This window comes from Erithacus rubecula (genome assembly GCF_903797595.1).
Source record: "Erithacus rubecula genome assembly, chromosome: 18".
In the NCBI taxonomy this organism is placed as follows: Eukaryota; Metazoa; Chordata; class Aves; order Passeriformes; family Muscicapidae; genus Erithacus; species Erithacus rubecula.
The window spans coordinates 12458329-12474210 of NC_136670.1; the positions used below are offsets into that span (position 1 = coordinate 12458329).

At 41.2% G+C, this 15882-nt stretch overlaps 1 long non-coding RNA gene across 1 annotated transcript; it reads right to left on the reverse strand.

Annotated features, from left to right (window-relative positions):
* Window positions 1-1454: 1454 nt before the first annotated feature.
* On the reverse strand, window positions 1455-15655 carry LOC306809873. The gene is made up of 3 exons (XR_013776322.1): window positions 15587-15655; window positions 2164-2273; window positions 1455-1529 (listed from the first exon to the last, which is right to left on the reverse strand). It is a non-coding gene; the product is annotated as an uncharacterized lncRNA (long non-coding RNA).
* Window positions 15656-15882: the final 227 nt, after the last annotated feature.

Below are 15882 nucleotides of genomic sequence, written 5' to 3' on the forward strand. Positions count from 1 at the left end.
CCTCTTGTTATTCTAAGGTCTTTTGGTTTTTTTTTTCTAGGAGTAGTTGGAACATGAAGAAAAAAAAGCTAAAAAAAAAAAAACCCTAAAATTTTCAAGGATTAGCTACTTCAGCTAGAAACTCCCAAACTCAAAAGCACAGTCAGTATTTTTAAGGCATGTAATATATCCAGTAACTCCTTGGGCTTCACTCTGAGCCATGGCTACACAATAATTCCCAAGTGAAAAGCCAAGACCTCAAATGAGGCAGCCAAAAGCAAATTTTTCTGGATTTAACAAGAAACAGATAGGTGGTATGGGAAATTGATCCTAATCCTACCAAAATTATGAGCCATGGAACATTTGGCCAGAAATTGTTCCTTAACTTTAATGGTCAAGTGGACCAAGAAATTTATTTCTTACAAATTGATCTCCCCAGCAGCTAAAGCAGATATGACACATTCAGCTGTTGATAAAAAATGTGATTTATCATTTGCAGTCATCTGACACCAGAAATTGTGAGGCTTTGCTATAATTCTTCCCCCTACATCCATTTCACAAGTTCTGCTGGGGGATAAGAACTGAAGTAAAATTATTCTGGATATGAAATAGTTTAAATTAGTTGGTACCACCACCCCTAAAAATGACAAAGGCACCAACAACTGTTGAACTTATCCACAGAATCTTTTCAAGAGATTTCTGAGTTTACTCATTTCAGGATGAAATTAGGGACACTTACAGGACAGGAATAGCCCCACCTGCAAGCAAAGTGCTCCAGGTTACCCTGCTTGTGTGAAAGGGCAGGAAACCAAACCCCAATTTCCCCACTCTCCTAATTAGCATTTCCCATGGTGGATGGGCTTTCCCTCACCAGCTGTTTGCAGGGAATCTTTGCTGAGAAGGGATGGCTTTCCAAAATTCCAGTTTTATTCCCTCTGTCCCTACCCAATGACCAACATTGTCCTGAACTAAAGCAAAATACTTGCTGCAGGATTTGTTAGAGGAGAAAAATAATCCTTATTACTCCTTTAACATGGTCAGGAGAGATGCTATGAGTTTTTTGCTTTCTATCAAAACTCATTTTTGAGACCAAAACAAGCAGGTATTTTTTCTAATGTAAGTGTAGGCATCCTTCCTTCAGCTTTAGGAGAGGGAGAAAATGGAGATATTTCATTCTTCTAAAAACAAAACAAACCCAAGGTGAATAACAGGAGTTGTACTGCAATGCATTACATTAGCCAGGAACATAGAACAGATTTTGAGATCCTTTTTCTTAGTTTTTCCAGGAAAATAAACCTCAGTGTGCAGCATCCTGCCTTGCAGTGCCTGCCTGAGGTTGAGCTCAGTGTTCAATCCTTCCCTGCCTCTCCCAGCAGGGCCAGAGCTGGTGCTCAGCACTTGGACACTCCATCAGTGCAGTGCAGGTGGAACCAGGCTCCCCCTGCCCAAGAGTTCAACAATTCCCTTTGCTCTCACAGCAAATATCCTTGATAAATCCCTCCCTGCAGTTTCCCAGATCCTGGCAGGTGAGCTGCTACAGAAAACAGCACCTGCAAGGAAGGAAAATCCTAAATAGCTCATTCTCCTGTGCCAGGTCAGGATCCCTCCTCTCTTGTTGGATTGCTCCAGGTTAAACTTCCAGCCAAACACAGCAAAATAAACCTCAATTTTCTCCACCATGCTGCCTTCCATTTGGGGGAATTTTAACAATTTGCTGTTAAATCCAACTCTGAAGAGTTGTAGTGATGACTAATCACCAACAGACATGTAGTCACAGCTGCTCAGATATTTATTTCTTGTCTAAACCCAACTCTGAATGCTTAAGCACCTTAATAGAAGGAGAATAATAAATACAGTCCAAATATAGGCAGCAATCCAACAGAGCCATCACAGCTCTCTTAAATCCCCCATCTTTCATCAGCCCTCCCTGCAATAGCTCTCACCATTGTATAACAAGAATGTAGCAGAAAAGCAGAGGAGGAAGGACTGGCATAGTTGCCATATTTACTGCTTTCACCTACTGCTTTATTTTTTTTTTTTTAAGCTCAGCACATTCAGGTTTGTCTCAGATTCTTCCCCTGTGCACAGCAATCCCTCTGCTCCAACAGAGATGAATCAAACCTGTCCCAGGCTGCTGGACAGGAGGGGGAGGGAATCTGATCTGAGCTTTGGTTTTTGTCTCACCTTGGAGGGGAGGAGAATCCCAGGGTTAGGACAGAGAGCCCAAACAATGTGAGGAAAAACTGGGACCAAGAGTTCACCCAGGGAACAGCCAGGACAGGCACCTGGGCCTCCTGTTCCCAAGGGAATCACAACAGAGTAAGAGGAAAATATCCAAAATATACATATCTGCTGCTAAACAGCTTTGGTTTAATTGATGGAGTGGCTGCTTCATTAATGACAACCCCAAGCATCAAAAATAAAACTTGATTGGGAATCCATCAATTACCCACAGGGTAATGAAAACAAAGAGAATCTATTTTTAAGCTACATTTTGATGTTTCTTAGAGGCTTTCCCCATATACTCAGTTGGACTTTCTCCTGCTGTTACCTTTACAAACTTTTAAATTAAAAAAAAAAAAAAATTATAAAATCAGGTGATTATAGCTTAACAAAGACAAAAATCTCTAAAATATTGATCTCCCAATAGAAATCAAAAGCAAGAGCTTGTCTTTAAACTTTTATCTAATATGCTAATTCTTTGTTTAGGTTGAGATTGCAAAGAGCAAACAACAGAAACTAAATTATTTTGTCTCAATATCAATACACAAGCAGCATCTCAAGTGAGTGTCAGCACTCTGAACTTTTCTTCATGAGGTTATGGAACTTAAAATGTAGAGCAGCAGTTCAAGAACATTTACAAACTTCAGGGGAAATTTTTTAAAAGGTTTGCAAATACACACAGAGACATTTAGATTTCATTTAAAAGTAATGTGTGAGCTCGGAGTTTTAGAGTTTTTTTCCTCTTCGATTTACTTTAATAGACAAAACTCCTCATTCTTGACCTGGCCTCTGTCATAAAGGTTGGTCTTTTCCCTCAGACACACAGAGAAGGTAAATCCTGCTCTTGCAGTCCATCAAATGAGTTTCTGTCTCCTCTAACCTGTAATTGAGGTTGTAACAGATGGCTTTGCATTTTGCAAGACCAAAGGTTGTGCAAGAGCAGCAGCTTTATTTAAAGGGACAGATTTGTTAGAGAACAGAGTGAGGTAGGAGTTTATGGGAGATAAAAAAGAATTTCTGGCTTTGAAGGAAAACTCAGAGGAACAGCACTTAAGGACTCATCTGCCTGTGCCTTCTCCATTCTTATAAGTGGAAATAACAAAACATCCATGCAGTGTGATTAAGGACTTCCACCTGGTACTGTAACACTGTCAACATCTCTGCTGCCAATGCCACGGGCTTTATTGCACCAAAGGGCTGCACAACCACTGGAGCTGAGGCTGCTCTAACAGCTCCAAAACTCAGCCAGCAAAAGCAACATCTTATGGGTGATGCACCCCTGGCTTTTTCTGCCAATTGTTTGTGCAGGGGCAGAATAGTGGGAGTCCAAGCCTCAGGAGGAGCTCCAGAAAACATCACAAAGCCTGGTAAAAACACAGTCTGTGGGTGCCAGAGCTCGCTGGAAGCCCAGGCGAGCCTGGTGCTTTGCAGAGGGATGTCAGCTGGCAGCAGGCTGGAGCCCAGCTTCACTGGGATCACACCCAGCAGTCTGTCTGGGGACAGCTTCCTCAGCCGGGCACTTGCCAAGGTTCTGTTTGTTTGGGAACAGCCACGGGGAGAGTCCCGATGGCCCCGGTTATTTCAGAGCGCACCTGGGCACGTCCAGAGCAGCTCCTCGCTCCTCTCCGGCTCACCCAGAGCGTTTCTTGCCCCTGCTCTGCTCACATCCCTCTGAGCCTGCAAAGCGAGTCCAGCTCCCCAGGCGCAAGGGTGGGACCTTCCAACTTTCTGGCTTGCCACGGTCTGTTTATCAGATCTAATGAAGACATTTATGGGTTGATGGTCTGACAGATGCTCAATTTTCTGACTGGATGAGGAAGTCAAACTGTTATATAAGAAGCCAATAAGTACCATTCATTCCTAAAGCAATAAAACACTGCCGCGTTTCCAAGTTAATTGGCACGACCCAGCCAGTTTGCTGCGAGTGTATTTAATCAAATTTAATCTTCAGTTAGGGGCTTCTGTAGCACCCTGCACTATCCTATCGAGCATCTAGAGCACTGATGATTGCTATTGCAATGCTGTTTTCTGCAACTCTAGCCAGGATCAAAACACTGCTGACACAGCAGAACAGTGCTGGAGACACTCACACCTCTCACCACTTGCAAACATAGTAGGAGTTAACACAGGTTTGCCCACAAGTTAAAGTTCGGTAGGTTGCTCCTCTCCCGTATATTTAGATATTCTTAAAAGTCCTGAAAAGAGTTAAAGATTTCCCTATTAGAAAAATCCATCCTCTAATTGGGTTTTTCTCAGCGCTGGTTGTCAGAGGTGTTTACTGGAGGCACCACTTTGCCATCCAGCATACATTAAATCAGGAGTGTTTTGTGCTAAAGCACCAAGGCTTGATGGAGCACGTTCTGTGCTCATTACAGAGAACCTCTGCAGCAGTGCAAGCCATGAGACCAAAGGCTATGTCCCACTGGCTGCCTGAGTCATTTATTAATGGCCCCATTAAACATTCCCTCCAGCTTTCAGTTGCAGTTATCCAGTTTACCTTCAAAACATTTTTTTTTTTCCTTTTGACTTATGCTTCCACAGCTGAGGAGTTTTCTTAGGGAGTCCCAGCAAGGCATCCAGGGATGGACTTTGAAAAGGACCTTGGTGTGGAGGTGTCACAATTCCAGTCTGGGGCTGGGGGCTCTCCTGCCTTCCATCCCCTACCCGTGGAAACACAGAGTGTGGATCAGGCAAGGGAGAGCTCGGCCACCTCCCTCCTTCCAGAGCTCCAAAATCTCTCCCTTCAAAGACCAAGGAGCCTCTTTTTCTCCTGCTTAGCACCAGCATTCACACACAGCAGGAATAAAGCATTATTATCATTATTGCTCTAAGTGAGTGCATGGGAAACACAGCTCAGGAGTAATTCACCTTTCTTGCTGCTGTGAGATGCACAAAAAAAGCCACACAAACTCCATGGGCCACTTTCCCCTCCCAGAATATTTCCATCCTCTCTGCCACTGGATTAATTGCATTCAGCAGACAGAATTAACAGCAGTGCTACCTCAGGAGAGAAACTCAACCACTGAGAAGTGACAGAATAAAGGGAAAACTCAGCCCCCAAATCACTCCCCCATCATTCACCCTGTTGCTGCTGCATTAGGAAATGTCAGGCTGCATCTTTAAGAGCAGACCTGTCTGTGCAGCAGGAGCACAGAGCTGGCAGTTGAGAGAGCAGAACGGATGACAGTTTTTGGCAGCAGTTTCAGCTGTCTTGTTGGGTTTTTCAGATTAGTCAGCCCCCTTGGAACACTGAACAGATCATCAGGACAATCCCTCAATCCAAGATCTCTTGCAGTGGAAAAAAAAAAAAAAAGAGGAATAAAGTGGGACAGCAGCATAACAGAGGCAGCATTCTGAAAGGGACTCGTGGCTCTAGGAAAGGTCCTTCCCAAGACAGTGTCTAAAGCCAATGGCATTTCTGCACCATCACCCTCTGCATGTGCTCACACATGGTGGGGGTTTTTTCAGGAAGTCACAGAGTGAAAAAAAGCTGCTCTCCCTGCTCCCCATCCTCACCATTTCAAGCTCTGTTAAATACATTCTGTCAGATGCCAAGAATATTGACAGTTTTCTTTATATGAAAGCCCTTCCTTCCACAATTGCTAAGACTCCATGCACATGCCCAACAAATTTTATTTGAAACACTGAGTGTCAATAGGAGACAAATAGTCAAGAACCTTGTATTATCCTTTGCAACTATAAATTTTTAGAATTTTAGTTTTTCCACATGAATTCTGAATTCAAGACAGTTCTATGCCTAAGCAATATTTTCTTACTACCCTTCCTGGTAGAAATAGAATTCTGCAATGTAAGAGCAGAAAACTTATTATATCAATTTAAGCACTTGATAATCTGGTGTAGCTCTGTATAGCACCTTGCCCTCAGTATTTGAAATTGAGGGCAATTTTGCTGGGCAGTTTCACTTTTCCTCCCTTACACAACAAACTCCCAATTAGCTGTTATGCAAGTTTCTGCTCACCATGAAGGGTGCTCTGCTTCCAGCTTGCTCAAGGTGGCCAGCTTGGAGGAGCCTGAACTGAAATTTGATGAATCCACCTAAAGGCAGAGCTCCCTGTGCAATATCCTCAGCTTTCAACAAGGGCCCAGGAAATCTCAGGAAATCTCAGGGTTGCAGAAGCCATCAGCAGGGAGATGTTCTTATCACAAGCAGCTTTCACAGCCATAGCCCTGAGAAATCCCATCAGAGAGGGAGGGATGACTCGAGTCTCGTGCAGACACTTTACACATCCAGACATTCTTGCATATGAGAATTTACTGCATAGAAAAAATGACCTCTGACTTTTTGTGCCTCTCCTCTACAGTGTCATAAACAAGAATATCATTTCAAGAGATGCTGTCAACTTATATTTAGCCCAGTTTTTTTTTATTTTGTTTAAAATAAAAACCTTCTGTAAAGTGTAAGATGAACAGAATTAAAAAAAAACAAATCTTTGAAACAAAACAAAAAAAATTGTGTTGTTGCCTTTCAAACCCTTACCCTGTAGCACTGAAAACTTGGAATTGTCCACAAATGAATATGAGACTGACATGATATTTATTATCCAAGCTTAAAATAGCACAGAACAAACAGAATACAAATCATGGCAAGTAAAAATTAATTTAAAAATTCAATTTAATAATCTAACAGTTCAGGGGCAATATGTGGTTTATATTGGCAGTGGCCTTTTAATCTTGCAAATCGTATAATTAAGAAAACTTAATTAGTTAAAGCAGCGTTTGAATATTAGAGCTGTGAAAATATCTCCCAAAAAAATGGCAAGTATTGGCTTGAACTTTTCGTAAGCCTCAGTTCTGTGTCTGCATGCACTTCTATGAATATAAATAAAAGGCAGGCATAAATAAATGGCACAAGCAGTCAGGAAATTGTGAAGGTAGAGTGTTCACAAAAACCAAAATTGCACTGCTTGCACTGGGGCCTGAGGCACAGCCCAGCAATGAGGAGCCTGTGCTGCTTTTCCATAAAACCTCCTGTCCCAGGCAGGCAGGATGGAAAGGAGAATTCCTGGAGTGAGCACAGAGCTCCTCTGTGCCCACCAGCATCTCCCAGAGGCTGCAAACTGCTCAGCCACCAAGAGAAACCAAAGGAAACAAAGACAGCTGCCTGCTCAAGAAAAGCTGCACACAAGTGTTTGGAGAGAACCATAACTTGGTTCACCCATCCAGAGGAGAACAATGAAAGGGAGGAAAAAAGAAAATAAAAAAAACAACCTCCTGGTAATTTTCAGTCTTAGAAATCCCAGCAAACTTCAGACCTGTGTCTGAGTTAAAAGGCACCAAAGCACCATCAAGTCTCCTGCTCCAGAGGGATCTGTGAGATTCTCAAAAGTCCTTGGAGCTAAGACATTTATCTCCAGCCCAGCCAGCTTTTAAAAGCACAAAACCCATTAAACTCACATTTCCTCCCAGCCAGGTAGAATCTGTACAACATGGAAACTCCAAAGACTTTGAGCATGCAAATTATGCAGGCACTGAAATAATGACATCCACAGGCAATATTCCCACTGCCCTTGAAGCTTCAACCAAAAGGGGAAAAAAAAAAGAGAACCCAAAACAAAACTAATTCTGTAAAGTGCCAAAATATTCTCCTCTGTAATTCTCAGGGAGGTGTTTATCTGCAGAAACCTGGTTTAATTAACTAATATTGCAAAAAGATACAGTTTGTAGCAAACCATTTTATACAGATAAAGGGCTTGGTTATATTTAATATTTCTTTTGCAATATTTGCTGAAGAGTTTTTATTGTTGCCCTTCTGCTTTGGGACATGCACTGCAATTTTCTACAGAGATGATTTACCATTGCCTTCAAGAAATAAAGAATCTTGCATTCTTAAATTGATTAGATTGCTCTGTTTCCAGGGGACACTCCAGTGATTTTTATTTGCTTTTTTAACAACTCCCAGCATGGAAATAAAGTTAGGAACCTGAAGCAGATCCGAATTTTCCCCAGGATCTTTGAGTGTTTCAAATCTCTGCTGCCCTTCAAGTTATTTTACTTAATTTGCACAGAAAAAGAGCCCTCAAACCAATGCAATCCAAAATTTCACCCTGTGCCCACCTTTCTCCATCCAAGTTTTTTTATTCAGCACCTTTGAAACAGCTACTACTATAAAATGTGGGAGGTTTAAATAAAATAAAAGGCACAGAACAGGGCTGAATTTTGTTCTTGTGAAGCAGAGGTCATTGCAAGGAAAGGTAACAGTGACAGGTTGCAGTTTTAGCAGAAATCTGGAATAACTGCTAAGTAAGGTTACCTACCTGTGGAATTTTGTGGGATAACAGGAGTGGGATGTTCATACCCAAAACCCTCAGTGTTCCCTAACATGTCAGAGCTTTCCTACATATCCTAAACATATCCTATATATCCTAAACCCCCTGCACAAGGAGCTGTTTACCAAACCTGCCCTATCAACAAGCTCATTTTTCCCCTCATTATCTGCACAGAGCAGTTGACATCTGGCCTGAAATGATGTCACATTAAAGGGTTTTAATCTCCTGTAATTGGGAGAGTTTTCCAGAGGAAACAAGAGGTGCACAAGGAGCATCCCCCACCCTGACTGTGCAGATGTCACCACATTAATCCCTGAGCCCTCATTCCACAGGTGGAAAGAGGGAGGAAATTTCCTGCTTTTCCAGCAGCAATGTGTGTGCAGAGATCTGTGCCAGGAACAAATTCTGATCATCTCCAACTATACCAAATTTTAAAAGGCAAACCAAAAAAAAAAAAAAAAAAAAACAAAAAAAAAAAAAAAAAAAAAAAAAAAAAACAAACCCAGGTAGGTTTTACTCTTTCCACATGTGCAAAATGCCCCAGTATTGACTGGAGAGTAAATGCCAGAAACACACACAAACCCACCAAAATTAAATTGTGGATTTATCCTCTCAGCTGCACAATTATCAGCACACCAAGAAACACACTAAACAAAAATAAAGATCTGGACCTTATTTATACCTGGCAGAGGAGCTGATGAGGGAGGTTGACCAACCAAGAAAATTAACATTTGTTTCTGACAGGGATCTATGCAAAGCAACAGGGTTTTAATTTAGGGCTCTTTTCATCAGAATGATAACAGCTGTCATCTACTGGGTGAGCACAGTAATTACTGAACCTCCTCTGTGGAAAATGAATAGCCAATGTTTCATTTACACAATAATATCTCAATCTGCAGTGCCAGAGACAGCCAGCAACATTCCCACGAAGGGTTAGCACACATCCCACCTCTGAATTCCTCTAATTTCACAGCCAGTTCCCCCAAAAAACTCAACAGTTTTAAAATTCCTTCCCAAAAAAATGACAGAATAGTTTATTGGCAGAATTTATGATCTTAAATAATCAAAATCCAGCCTGATTTATCCTATTCTTTCATTGGTTAACAGAAATAGGTCAAGCTCTATTAAGTAGCATGAATACCCTTCTCACTTACAATTTTAGCTTCTTATTTCCAGAATTATTTGCCACAAACACTGAGATTTTTGCTCCATTGACAATTTCCACACCAAGACAAGGAAATTAATTTTAAAATACACTTCAAGATTTTGACATCATGAGATTTTTTTTTTTTTGCTTTAAACACACATTTAAATATGTTTACCAAATAAATAGTAACTGATCTAAAAAACATAGCTTGGTTTTAAATCTAATTTCTCCAAAGTTGAGGATTTTTTTAAAAAATCTTTTTAAAAGAATCAACTCTGATCTAGTTTCTTAATAGAAACAAATTTGGATTTGGAAAGCTAAACAACCTGATGAGAGACTGCAATTCTTTAGCTTGCTAATGGAACAGTCTAACTAGAGTAATTATGGGAATGAAACTAATTTTAAAATAGTGTTTCCATCAAAACATTTGTAATTGCACAGCAGAGATCAGGTTAAAAGTAGATGTTTCCTGATCATTAAAACAAGTGAAGGAAAATTATATGTTTTGCAGAACTGCTTGTACCAGCCTGGGCTGTATTATGAGGCAGGGGGCCAAGAATTAAGTGCTTCCAATCACTAAAAAAAATACCAGTAATTCCTGTATAACCTCACACCTTGGAGCGCAAAACCCTTTCAGTGCATTGTGTTGTTTTTATTCACCAATTGGAGAGGATGTGGCAAATAACTCTGGATTAGATAAATCACTTGGAAATCTATTCCAATCAATCATTTCCCCTTTGCAGCCGTGCCCTGGAGATGTTTTGCCAAGGACTGGTTTGCACTGGGAGGAGTTGAGCTCCTCTGCCTTTTGCATCCCCTGCCATGGAGCAGCAGCTCCATCTGACAGATTCCTGCCCCTCCAAACCTCCTCTCACAACTCCCCCCCTGCTCCAAATCCATGGAGAAATTTGGGGTTTTGGAGCCTGAATAGTGTCAGCACAAGAGCAGCAAGTGGGAGCCTGAACAAGTTTGTTTTGGTAAAATGAGCTTTGTGTTAGGAACAAATAAATAGGAACTTATTTTAACCCAACTTAAATTAATATTTTAAAGCTTGTGCTTGAATCCTATCAATTGCAAAGCCAGCTCTTGATGGTCTTGATTAAAAAACAAAAAACACAAAAAACACAGCTTGAGTTTTCAAAGGAGCAAAGGAATCAGGGCATCCATCCCCTTTGGAAATCAAATGAAACTTTGGATGTACAGAATAAAAGAGTTCCTATGATGAGCAGCCACAAGTCAGCCTGAAGGAGATGTCTGAAGCAGATGGCAAGAACAGGGTTTCTATTTGCAAAATAAATTTAAACTTGAATGAGCATGAGCGAGTGTCAGACACTGATCCTTTTCCACACCAACATAACTCAAGACTACATTTTTTTTTTTTTTCTCTCCTGCAGACAATATGTTCTGTTGGGAGTTTTTTCTTTCACCTATAGATATATTTCTGGAAAAGCTGGCAGGAAACTGCCAGGGAGCTTCTTCACTGTGTTACATTTAAAACAAAATGCTTTTCTAGAAAAAAATAATTGCCATCCAGGACAGAAAAATGAGGCTGACATGTTTATTTGGAATAAAGAATGATTTTTCAGTAACTAAAGTTACAACTTTTTGAAATGACTTCTTCTAACTCATTGTACAAGAGTGCTTACAGCACTTATTAAAAAAATAAATCATAAAATTAGAACACAGGGCTGGAAGGGATCTCGAGCAATCTTCCAGCTATTCCCCCCTGCTCCAAACTGATGTTTGTCTCATCTTTTCCTCAGCTGAAACTCACAAATATCCTCCTACAGCTAAAAATGGTTTTCTGATGTCTAGCTTTGTGAAGAAATTTGTTTTTATGGGTGAATGGACACAAGGACAAACTCTCTTCCTTCTTTTTGAAGGTTTGTAACCCCATTCTTTTGAAGGTTTTGCCTGCAAGAAAAGCAACCTCACTTCAACCTTTTTTCACAAATTCCCTTCCTTTTTTAGATACTCTTCACCTGCTCCATATCTTTCCCAAATATGATACCTAAATCTGGAAATAATCTTCCTCTTAATGCTCTACCAAAACCAAAAAGAATGGAAGATTGTGTCTGATATCTTCTGCAAAGTTTAGTTCATTTATAGTGCTTGTTACTTTTCTTTTGGAAGCAGCACAACTTGAGTGTTCAGCAGGTGCAGCTACAACCACTACACCCCTTTTCCAAATTAGTCACAGGTTTTCCTGCTGGGATCCTCTAAGAATAAGAAGATTTGTACTTCAGAAAGCCTCATCTCTAAAAAAATGAGCTGAAAATCTGAATGGATAGTGAATATCTTAAATTATATACATAAAACTGTGCATCTGCACTTAGAAGATGGTTTCCCAGCATTCTGTAAAGGTGCAATTAAGTGAAGTTCTTTAAAATACTGATTTAAATTAAGATTTTTGCTCCTTATTACCCAGTAGTTGCTCACTTTAACTTAAGTAAAACACATAATCAAAGTGCTACTAAATCATCACTCACTGCTCATCAATCTAAGTCTGCATTTGGATCTCAACATTAAAATAGGAAAAGACAATATTACACAAAGCATATTATTTACTACATTAATTTTAAATGTTACAAACAATACCTTTGCTGTTACAAAACAGTGATTTAGGCAACTGCACTAATTTTAGAGCATCTCCATGCAAATGTGCTGCTGAAATCACACCTTAAACACAAGTCACCCTTCAGTTTGGAGACTCAAAGAATGATTTCATCAGCAAATGGTTTTGTTGGGAGCACCACTGAGTAATTGCAGGGCCCTGGTGATGCCATGCTGGGATTTTTTTTATCAGTCACAGAATTTTTTTTGTCACACCTGCACAGTCTGAGGTGGATGTCTCAAAAGCAGGACTTTGAATTGGCAGTGTTGAATGCAGCTCTAGCAGGGACAATCTTGTTCCCTCAAGATGTAAAATCAGGAGCACAGGTGGGAAAGAGCAAAGAGAATAAATCAGTTTGTTTGTCAGCTGGCTGAGGAGTTTTATACTCCAGTGGCTATTTTGAAACCCAAGACAAAAGGTGTTCCCTGTGCTGGAATGTCCATGCTCTGCATCTCCAATGCCCAAAGTTAACTAAACAAGAAAAAAAAATTACTTAAGAGGTCACATAAACCCTGACAGCAAGTGTTTCACAGAGTCACTCCTTCAGTTCTCCAGATCAGGAATTTCCAAAGGTGCAGATTCCTGAAGTTTAGAGAATGACACAGCCCAGCTCTGACACCTGTCCTCCCACACTGCCAGTCAGGAACAGCACACCAGGGACATTCCCATGTCCTCTTACCAAATCCACCACTGCCAACGTGTCTACAAGCAAAGAAATTTCAAAACAAAGCCCAGCGTGTGACAGGTTGGCTCATTTGCTTAGGAAATGTCATTTTTCCCATTTGATGCACAGTTGAGGAATGATCCCACTTGCAAAGGGGATGCAATTGCTCAACCCAGCACACTCTGGCAATTTTCACATAATTAGCAGAATACATTTAGCCTTAACCTTCTTCTGATGAATTCAGTCACACCTGTTTATGTGAAATCAATTAAGAGACCTTAATCTTCTTAGACAGTTTCCAGCACTCCATCCACAGGTTCAGGCCTGTTTCTTGCATTGCGAAGTTTAAGTTATATTAAAAAAAGAAACAATTATCCTATAAACACAAAGACCTCAATTATACCTTAATAATTCAAGCCAGTTACACTTTTAGTCTGCAGCCTGTTGGTGGCCAGTGCAGTCCATTCTGGCTCTGAGAGGGGAAGGGGGAGCAGAATAACCCCAAAGCCAGGTCAGCAGGAACGTGCCTGTGCCAGAACAAATTCCTGTGCCTGGATCTGCTCAGGACTTGTGCAGTGATGTCAGGGCAGAAGCTGCTCATGGGGTTATATGAGGAAAGGGAAGCACAGCTACCTCCCCAGAGCATCCAAAATCCCCCTTCTTGCAGAAGAATTTTTGGGGAAGGGTTTAATTTCACCTCACTTCAGGCATGTCCCTAAAATAGACATTGACAGCAAGGCAGATGATTCATCCTTCAGCAATGCCTGAATTTCCTCACTACAGAGAGTCCAAAGAAGCTCAGGTCAGACACCCAGAGCTGGAGGAGACAAATCCCACCATGAGTGAGGATGTGCAAACAGCACTGACACTAGTGGGAGAGCAAGGTGCCTGAATCCCTGCTCACCTCTGCAGACAAAAGTTACCTGACTTGTTGAAGCTAAAATAGAATAGTGATCCCAGTCTCCACTGGGCATAGTTTGTGGTTTACAGCATGAGGCAATGTTTTATGCCAAAAGAGAATTTAAATCTCACATCTGTGTTTGTTTCTTGGATCTGCAATGCTGGCAAGTGAGTCACCCTGAGAAACCTTAAATTGCTTTTCATCATACATCTAACATCATAAAAAGCACTGAATTAGTGTCCAGAAATAGTTCAAATTGCAGTAGGAGCAAGGAGCAGTCAGCACACTCATGATTATCTCGTGGGACACACATGAAAGGAGCTGGGAGAACATGGAAAGTTTTAGGGCAAAACCTCTGCTCAGCCTGCAGAGCTGCACAGAACTGCTCTGAGATGAAACAAAACCAACAAAAATCAGCTGCTTCAACAAGGGAACCCTGACATTCAGAGTGTGGCATGTGTCACAGCTGACCCACTCCTTGGCACCTCCTGGGAGCTGAGGTCCTGCTCACTGCAAATCAGGAGCTTCTCTTGCATTTCTTGCTGCATTTCCAGCCATGTTCATTACACTGCTTTTAGAAGGTGGAGGAAAGAACAGAGAAAAAAAATATATATAATGCGCCTTTTTTGCCCCTCAGTCCTTTCTAGGGAAAATATCAAGTAGCACCTAAAATCTGTTTGAGATCAACTTTTGTTTTATAAACTTTGGGTTTCATTCTAATTGTTAGGGAGACACATAATAACTGGCTTTAACATAATTTTCTTTGGACTATCTCCCCAAAGTCACAATTAATGTAAATACCAGTGTCTTGTTAGTAATTTCCTTTCATTGGTGAACACTGAAATGCAATGATCCAACCACAAATCACAAAGCAAATGAGCTTGCAGTGCTGGTGATTGTGCAGTTTGTCCATGGAAGAGTGATAAGGGAGATGTTTTGTGAGCAGAATTCTTGGAAGGGCTTCATTGATGACCAAGGAGAAACTCTCACATCCCTCTGAGCCTTGTCCACTCTTGGACATAAAGGGGGGAAAAGCAGAGTCAGGTCCCAAGGTCAAGAGCACCTGGTGTAGGTGTGGGATCAGAGACCAGGATTTGGGCTCTCCTCAGTGCACAAAGCTGGGGGATTTGCTCCTGCATTTCCTGCAGGTCCTGAGGGGTCTCTAGTGATGGACACCCAACAGCAGGAGATGAAAACCAATATCTCTGTCTTTATTCTCTGTGCCAGGGAATCTTGAAGAGGAACCACCACACACAGGTCTCAGTCTTTCTAGTTTTGCTGTCTTTACACATCTTTTCAACCTTTCACTTGCTGGGATACAAAAACACAGCTGTTTTAATGCCCTGTTTTCAATTTATAACCAGATATTTTGTTTAGAAGCCAAAAATACACATCTCCAGTCAAACATCCAAGCAAGTTTCAGTCAAAATCCTTCTTCACCAAATCATCTCTTCTCTGCCAGATCCAGACAGAAGCACAGAGATGCTACTAAAATATGCAACAAGATGCTTTCCAGAGGAAAAAAAAATTAAAATCCTTGCCTGAAATGCAACTGATACAAACACAGCAGAACAAAATCTGAATCCAGGACTAAACCTGACTCCTGCAACACACAGCAGGGACAGGTTTCCAACACAGCCTTCATAAAACCACAGCCAGTGTCACTCTGACCAAGCAGAGATCCCTGGGTTGAACTTGAGAGCAGTTCAATCCCTGTTCTTCCATGCTGCTCTATCAATTAACTTCTCTAGAGTACAGAAACATCACTTACCAGCAGGCAGGGCTGTCACTCTCCCAGCAGGGCCTCAGGAGTCTTTCCTGGCAGGAAAAGCCATCAGCTGCAAGGAAGAAGATGGAAGGATAATGAAATTAATCCCTTTGCCTTCCTAAGCAACTTAAGTATCATCCCTCCATATCTGACATCTTGCAGTTTAGGCTCTCTTCAGGGTGAGATGCAAAATAGACACAGTACCTGGTTTTCAGTGATAAGAAAGGTTCATGCCAAGGGGAAAAACAATTTGCTTGTGGCTGTGCAAGCATTTGGACATGAGGAAATGAGAGCACAGC